The sequence below is a fragment of the Bos javanicus genome, chromosome 5 (assembly GCF_032452875.1).
Source record: "Bos javanicus breed banteng chromosome 5, ARS-OSU_banteng_1.0, whole genome shotgun sequence".
In the NCBI taxonomy this organism is placed as follows: domain Eukaryota; kingdom Metazoa; phylum Chordata; class Mammalia; order Artiodactyla; family Bovidae; genus Bos; species Bos javanicus.
Genome location: NC_083872.1, coordinates 67,765,950 through 67,774,953, shown reverse-complemented (window position 1 = coordinate 67,774,953; position 9,004 = coordinate 67,765,950).

Genomic DNA, 9,004 nt, shown 5'->3' with positions numbered 1-9,004 from the left:
CAGCATACGGTGGAGCAGACACTTGCCCAGCATACCTCTCCCTTCATGACTTGTCTAGCCTGGAAACAACCTTCTCCTAAGAGTCATTTGATTCATTTCCTTCTAGCTTTTGTTCAAATCTACCTTCTCCAAGAGACCTGTGCAGACTATTCTACTGAAAGCCCCCACCCCAGTATTCCTGCTGCTTCTTATCCTGATATTTTTTTCCTTGCTCCCCCCAATTAGAATATATGCTCATTTAGGGCAGAGATTTTTGTCTCTTTATTTAACTGATAGATCTCAAATATCTGGAAGGGTGCTTGATAGACAGTAAGCACTCAATACATGACTGACAGAACTCTCAGAAGTGAACATTTCTCAGCTACAGAAACTGGTTAGATAATTCAATAAAAACACCACCATCACCCCAAAAACATTATTGAAACATACTTTTCTTTTTCCTTTTAATTCTCTGAGCCTCAAATCAGTTCTTTCTGTACTTGACACCACTCAGTTCTGCCATAGCATACGTCTCTAAATTAATCACTCTAAAATTTCCCTGTTGCTTGTTGAGTTTTTTCCACATGTTTTTCTGTTGGATTATTATTATGATTCCTGGGAAATAAAATTCTTGTAACTTTTGTTAAACATTTTTTCTATTTCTTACAAAGTGGTTTTCATCCACAAGTCCTAGGCTTTTTCCATCTATGATGAATATAGGTTCAGAAAAGAGAGTTAGTTCAATACATACAAGGGTCTGGCTCCAGTGATGCCCCAAACTACTGACCCTGACCTTGAGCAAGCCCTTCAACTTTGATAATAAAAGAAGAGGGTTGAATGAGGTGATATATAATCTGCTTCTCCACATTTACAGCATATTGTAATAAATAAATAAAACTTTTTGTGTAATATAATTTGATAATAATTTAATGTAATAATAAAGTAAAAATTTCTTTTCACATTTCTCACCCTAAGATTTCTCTCCCTCCAAATTTCTTTAAGCCTGAACACGTTTGGTGATTGACTTGAATTCTGGGTGCATCCTAGAGGACTATAAGTAAATTACTTTCCCTCCCAAGTAGTCTGAATTGGCTTAAATCCCTCAAAATGACTGTCTCAAAGGAAACAAACATTCCAGGATTTTGAGAAGAGGGTGGTGGGGATATAGTTAACCTAGGATTTATTGTCATGGTGCTATTTTGCCTAAGCGATTTCATCAGCCTGCAGAGGAAAATATCAGGCTGAACCATACAAAATACTTTTAGGTCAAAAATAAACTTCACAGGGTGCACCCCACATGTACCCGTGTAGCACTATTCATGATGCAAAAACAGTAAAACTTAATCTTCACAGAGAGGCACCCTCCGAGTCCATTGTCATTTCTCAGGGGCTGAATTTACAGGAAGGTTATTGGGAGTATAAGATACAAGGGCTCAAGAGACTGTCAGTTTGAGTTGAAGTGCTGTGTCTCCAGGTAGCACGTCCACTGGGGTCATGGCATCGCTTCTCCTTTATGCTTCCTAACAGAAGGGAAGTGCTGAATGTACAGATGGATAAATGTCCATGCCTTCACCTGGCCCTGAACACCCCTCCCGGTTCCTCTGCGTTGTGCTTTAAGAGAGTAAATAAATGCATGCAGTTGTTATGAGGAACTGACAGGGCAAAAGGGTTTCCTGCACACTCATCAGATCCTGGCCCTTGCAGGAGTCAGCTTTCCCAAGCAGGGGATGTGTCCAAACACGTGTCTCCCTGTCCTCTTGGCCCTTTCCTTTTCCTTTGTTAGGGCAAATCTTTCCAGGCAGCAAACTTTCTTTTTTTGTGATTTTGTTTTTCCTTTCTGTGGAGGCCAGTCAGCAGGTCCTGCTTTAGGCAAAATTGTAAAGTAGGCAGAGTTTCTCTTTGGCTTCCCCCTTCCCTCCCTGTCACCATCTCACTCCCCCCACTTCATTCATTCCATCAACCAATCTTAACTGGATGTTGTTCTCCATCCTCAGGGCATGTTTCTGATTGGGATGTTATTTCAAGATAATATCCTAATTCTTAGTTAGAATTCATTATTTTTTAAAAAGATTTTTTTGATGTGGACAATTTAAACCTTTATTGAATTTGCTGCAACATTTCTTCTGTTTTATGTTACGATTTTTATGTTTTTTTTTTATGGAGGATTTTAGTTCCCCGACCAAGGATCAAACCACCCCCTGTATTGGAAGGTGAAATGCTAACCCCTGGACTGCCAGGGCAATCCCTAGCATTCATTATTAATCAATTAGTCAGTCAGTCAGTGCAGTCACTCAGTCAAGTCCAACTCTTTGTGACCCCATGGACTGCAGCACGCCAGGCCTCCCTGTCCATCACCAACTCGTGAAGTTCACTCAAACTCATGCCCACTGAGTCAGTGATGCCATCCAACCATCTCATCCTCTGTCATCCCCTTCTCCTCCTGCCTTCAGTCTTTCCCAGCATCAGGGTCTTTTCCAGTGAGTCAGTTCTTCACATCAGGTAGCCAAAGTATTAGAGTTTCAGTTTAAGCATCAGTCCTTCCAATGAATATTCAGGACTGATTTCCTTTAGGATTAACTGGTTGTATCTCCTTGTAGTCCAAGGGACTCTCAAGAGTCTTCTCCAACACCACAGTTCAAAAGCATCACTTCTTCAGCCCTCAGCTTTCTTTACAGTCCAACTCTCACATCCATACATAACCACTGGAAAAACCATAGCCTTGACTAGATGGACCTTTGTTGGCAAAGTAATGTCTCTGCTTTTGAATATGCTAAGTTGGTCATAGCTTTTCTTCCAAAGAACAAGCATCTTTTAATTTCATGGCTGCAGTCACCATCTGCAGTGATTTTAGACCCCCCAAAAATAAAGTTTCTCACTGTTTCCATAGTTTCCCCATCTATTTGCCATGAAGTAATGGGACTGGATGCCGTGATCTTAGTTTTCTGAATGTTGAGCTTTAAGCCAACTTTTTCACTCTCCTCTTTCACTTTCATCAAGAGGCTCTTTAGTTCTTCTTCGCTTTCTGCCATAAGAGTGGTGTCATCTGCATATCTGAGGTTATTGATATTTCCCTCGGCAATCCTGGTTCCAGCTTGTGCTTCATTCAGCCCAGCGTTTCTCATGACATACTCTGCATATAAGTTAAATAAGCAGAGTACAATATACAGCCTTGACATACTCCTTTTCCTATTTGGAACCAGTCTGTTCCATGTCCAGTTCTAACTATTGCTTCTTGACCTGCATACAGATTTCTCAGGAGGCAGGTCAGGTGGCCTGGTATTCCCATCTGTTTCAGAATTTTCCACAGTTTATTGTGATCCACACAGTCAAAGGCTTTGGCATAATCAATAAAGCAGAAGTAGATGTTTTTCTGGAACTCTCTGTTTTTTCTATGATCCAATGGATGTTGGCAATGTGACCTCTGGTTCCTCTGTCTTTTCTAAATCCAGCTTGAACATCTGGAATTTCACGGTTCACGTACTGTTGAAGCCTGGCTTGGAGAATTTTGAGTATTACTTTACTAGCATGTGCTGCTGCTGCTGCTAAGTTGCTTCAGTCGTGTCTGACTCTGTGCGACCCCATAGACGGCAGCCCACCAGGCTCCCCCGTCCCTGGGATTCTCCAGGCAAGAACACTGGAGTGGGTTGCCACTTCCTTCTCCAATGCAGGAAAGTGAAAGTGAAAGTGAAGTTGCTCAGTCGTGTCCGACCCTTAGCGACCCCATGGACTGCAGCCTACCAGGCTCCTCCATCCATGGGAGTTTCCAGATGAGTGCAATAGTGCAGTAGTTTGAGCATTCTTTGGCATTGCCTTTCTTTGGGATTGGAGTGAAAACTGACCTTTTCCAGTCTTGTGGCCACTGCTGTGTTTTCCAAATTTGCTGGTATAGTGAGTGCAGCACTTTCATAGCATCATCTTTTAGGATTTGAAATAGCTCAACTGGAATTCCATCATCTCCACTAGCTTCCTTCATAGTGATACTTCCTAAGGCCTACTTGACTTTGCATTCCAGGGTGTCTGGCTCTAGGTGAGTGATCATACCATCATGGTTATATGGGTCATGAAGATCTTTTCTGTATAGTTCTTCTGTATATTCTTGCCACCTCTTCTTAATATCTTCTGCTTCTGTTAGGTCCATGCCATTTCTTTCCTTTATCGAGCCCATCTTTGCATGAAATGTTTCCTTGGTATCTCTAATTTTCTTGAAGAGATCTCTAGTCTTTCCCATTCTATTGTTTTCCTGTATTTCTTTGCATTGATCACTGAGGAAGGTTTTCTTTTCTCTCCTTGCTATTCTTTGGAATTCTGCATTTGTTAGTTAGTAGCTGGTGTTAATTGTTTGGTATTTACATAATAATTTTTGATATTTACTTGATCATCATGAGCATTTATCCTCCTAATTGTTCAACAGTTATTTTTCTTTCTCTTCTTTTCCTCTCTACTGGTAGCACCAGCCATTCCTATTGATCCTATCTTCCCTAGTGGCTCAGATGGTAAAGAATCTGCCTGCAATACAGAAGATCTGTATTCGATCCCTGGGTCAGGAAGATCCCCTGGAGAAGGAAATGTCAACTCACTCCAGTATTCTTGCTTGGAGAATTCCATGGACAGAAGAGCCTGGGAGGCTACAGTCCATGGGGTTGCAAAGAGTTAGACACGACTGAGTGACTGTCACTTTTCATTCCTTTTCAATAAGTAGACTTCTAGCATAAATCTGAACACTTCTTTTCATCCTCACCTCTCTCACCTTGATTCATGCTGCAATCATCTTTTGCCTACATTATCATAGTACCATTGTAACACCCTACTTGACCTCTCTCCATCCCCTTTGCCCCCTAATTCACTTTTCAAACAGCAGTCAGAATGACCTTTTAAGCATGTAAGACCAAGTTTTCCCAGCTTAAAACTCTTGAATGACTTGCCATCACATTTTCAACCAAGCCCCAACTTATTGCTGTGGCTTTGGGTCCTAGCTGATTTGGTCTCTGATCTTCTCTGTGGCTTCCCTTGTAGCTCAGTTGGTAAAGAATATGCCTGCAATGCAGGAGACCTGGGTTCAATTCCTAGGTCAGGAAGATCCCCTGGAGAAGGAAATGGCACCCCACTCCAGTGTTCCTGCCTAGAGAATCCTATGGGCGGAGGAGCCTGGCGGGCTGCAGTCCATGGGGTCGCAAGAGTTGGACATGACTTAGCAAGTAAACAACCACCTCCACTTCTCTGTGGCCTCGTCCTGAAGCACTCTCTAATGCACTCTGCTGCACCCCTCCTGCTTTATTCTGTGTCGTCCACACCTTAAGTTTGTTCCCATCTTTGGCATTTTCAAATGCTGTTCCTCTGCCTGGACTGTGCTTCTCTCTGATTTTTGCACAGTTGACTTTTTCTTGTCATCACCCCTCAAGGTCATCACGGAGCCCTAAGCTGAAACTACTGGGCTACACGACACGTTCCCACTAGATCTCTATTTTACATCTGGTAGTGTGATTGGTGGCAGGAGGAGAAGGGGACGACAGAGGATGAGATGGCTGGATGGCATCACTGACTTGATGGACGTGAGTGAACTCTAGGAGTTGGTGATGGACAGGGAGGCCTGGCATGCTGTGATTCATGGGGTTGCAAAGAGTCGGACACGACTAAGCGACTGAACTGAACTGAAATGAACTGAGTGTGTATATGTCAGTGCTATTCTCTCAGTTTGTCCCACCCTCCCCTTCCCGCCCTGTGCATCAGTTCTCATTGGAATGTCACTTCAGAGGGAAGCTGCCCCTGATCACCTAACCTAGACACTGTGTTACACCAGTCCACTTTGGTTCTCCCCTAGTACTTATCCCATGTGATAGTATCTTATTTGTTACTGGTTCTCTTTCCCTCACTGGAATGAAAGCTCCCTGAAAGCAGTTTACCCTAGGCATTTCCCCAGTGCCTAGAACAGTGCCTGATACATAGTAGACAAATAATAAATTAAATTGTTGTTGAATGAATTTATAAGTATTAATGTGCCTGGTTCTTAACCTAGTCCTCTCAAAATCTCTTTTAGAAAAGTACTATTATTTTCTGTGTTTTACAAATCAAAAGGACAGAGGCAAGTAGAGCTCTTTAAGGAAGGCTGGATACATAACTTGTAGGGTCTAGTGCAAAATGGAAATGCAGGACACTTTCTTAAAAATTACTAAGAATTTTAAAGATAGAGACAGCTGGGCAGAGTAAGGAGTTTTTAGAGAGCTGGAAAAGACATCTTGAGTAATGCCTTTCAGGGTAATCCTCACTGAAAAGGTGAAATATGAGAAAGACTCAGGGTTGCTGAGGGGATTTGCTGAGTGGATAGTCAAGAGTAGCATTGCAGATACAGGGAACAGCAGGAGAAATGGTCCATAGGTGGACGTGGTGATGGGAGATGGAAGGTAAAAGTCTCAGTGAAGATTCTGGAAAGTGTTGGAGGGTTCTGAGTAGAGGAAAGATGTGGCTTTGTCAGGAAAATATTGTTCCAGCTGCTGTGCTGAGAATAGATTTTGGAGAAGCAAGTGGGAAGGCGTTCAACAGGTATTGCAACAAACCAGGCAAGAGATGATGGTGGCTTTAACCACAGTGGAGGATGGAAGTGGTGAGAAGGAGTCAGACTCTTGACCTATTTCACAAGGAGGATGAACAGAATTTATTAATAGTTTGTGTGGGAGGAAGGTAAGCAAGAGAAGAGTCTAGGATGACTTCGATGCTTTTGACCTGAGTAATTGAAAGAATAAGACTGCTATCCATTGGAATAGGAAGATATGAGTAAAGCAGGATTTTGTAGGGGATATTGAGAAATTCAGGCTTCCCAGTTGGTGCTAGTGGTAAAGAACCTGCCTGCCAGCAGGATATTTGAGAGATGTGGGTTCGATCCCTGGGTTGGGAAGATCCCCTGGAGGAGGGAATGGCAACCCACTCCAGTATTCTTGTCTGGAGAATCCCATGAACAGAGAAGCCTGGCAGGCTATGGTCCATAGCACTGCAAAGAGTTGGACATGACTGAAGGGACTTAGGAGGCATGCAGGCGTTTAAAAATTTAGTTTTGGACATGATACATTTGAGATGGCTATTTGATATGCAAATGGAGAAAGGGATAGTTGAGTAAATGAGGGTGGAGTTACATAGATATTTGAGAATCACCAGCACTGTAGATTGTATTTAAAGCCTTGGGTTAGGGTATATCAATAAAGGAGTGAGAGCAGGTAAGCACTAGATCACTGAGCCCCAGGCACACGGACGTTAACGGGTGCAGGAGAAGCAGGTGAGGCAGGAGGGAATGCTCACCTTGTGTCCATGACAATGTGAGATGGAAAGGACTGAGGCTATGCTTCTGGACTTAGCAATACGGAGGTTTTTGGTGAACTAGACCAGAACAATTTCAGTGGAGAAGTAGGGAAGAATGGCTGAATGGAGTAGGTTTAAGAAAGAATGAGATGAGAGGAATTAGCAATGGAGAAGATTAATTTTTTTAAAAAACTGGATTCTCCACCAAATGAGGAGCAAAAAATAATGTAGTAACTGGTAAGCGTGGAAATGAGTCAAGGAAGGATTTTTGGAAGATGAGAGAAATAACTGCATTTTTATATGCTCATGGGAATGTTCCAACAAAGAGGGAAAGGTGGATGATGTTCATAATTACTTTCAATTTTGAAAAACCATTGCTATTTATATCATCCTAATTAATTCACTACCTGGTACTGCTGGGATGTATAGATACTGAAGTGACATTTACTTCTGGCCTTGAGACTTCTGCAGGAAGCTTTGAAATGTTAAATGTTTGTTTTTTAAATGTTTGTAATCCAGATGGAAGGGAGATAAGTTTTATCTAGGCTCTGAAAAGAGTCTAGTATACATACATAAAAACAACTCCACATTGTCTATCCTAAGTAACAATGTGACACCTATAAACCCATGACTTATGCCCTAACTCCACCCATCTTTCACATTCCCACCCCCCGCATTCCCTACAGGAGCCCCAGCCCAGGGTTGGCCCTTGAGAGGAGGAGTCTACAGAGGGCTTGGGTGGCCTGTGCAATTCTCCAGGGCGTCTTGCCCCGTGGCACTTTGCTGCAGTCAATACCTTTGTCGGAGATCAAACGCGATGTGGCGCCATCACAGACTCTCAGACAAGACCCCCAAACCATTTAAAATAAAAAATTTCCCAACTTCTTACTCTAAGCTGTGAAAAATCACCAAATGGTTGTACATTCTCCAGCTTTTACATTTTAGCTCTCCATTTACGAGCTGTATAAAGGGTTTCTCTGTGGCTCAGCTGATAAAGAATCTGCCTGCAACGTGGGAGACCTGGGTTTGATCCCTGGGTTGGGAAGATCCCCTGGAGAAGGGAAAGACTACCCACTTCAGTATTCTGGCCTGGAGAATTCCATGGACTATGTAGTCCTTGGGGTCACAAAGAGTCGGACATGAATGAGTGACTTTCACTTTCTTTCTTTCAATCTTGGACAAGCCACATAACTATTAGGATTCTTGGGCTCCTCAAGTTGAGTCTGTTCTGGTTTTGACTTTTTTTTTTTTTGTTCTAGCTTTGCTGAGTCTTTTTGGAGATCTGCATCAGAAAGTTTTTCTTTTTTCATTTTCCCTTTCTCTCGCTTTCTCTAGTTGAGGACCTAAGTAACCTAAGAAAAATACAACTCGAGGGTTCATAATTTGTTAAAAGGAAGTTCATTTCCTTATTGCAGTTAATATATTAATACACAGCATATAATTTACCATGTTAGCTGTTCTTCAGTGTACAGTTCAATGGCATTAAGTGTTCACATTGTTGTATAGACGTAACCATTATTTATCTCCAGAACTTTTTCATCATCCCAAATGAAAATTCTATACCAATTAAATACTAACTCCCCACTTCCCCCCTCACCCCAGCCCCAGGCAACTACCATTCTGTTATCTGTCTATGAATTGACTATTCTAGGTGCTGAATACAAGTGGAAATAACAGTATTTGTCCTTTCATGTCTGGCTTATTTCACTTGGCAGAATGTCTTCAAGGTTCATCCATG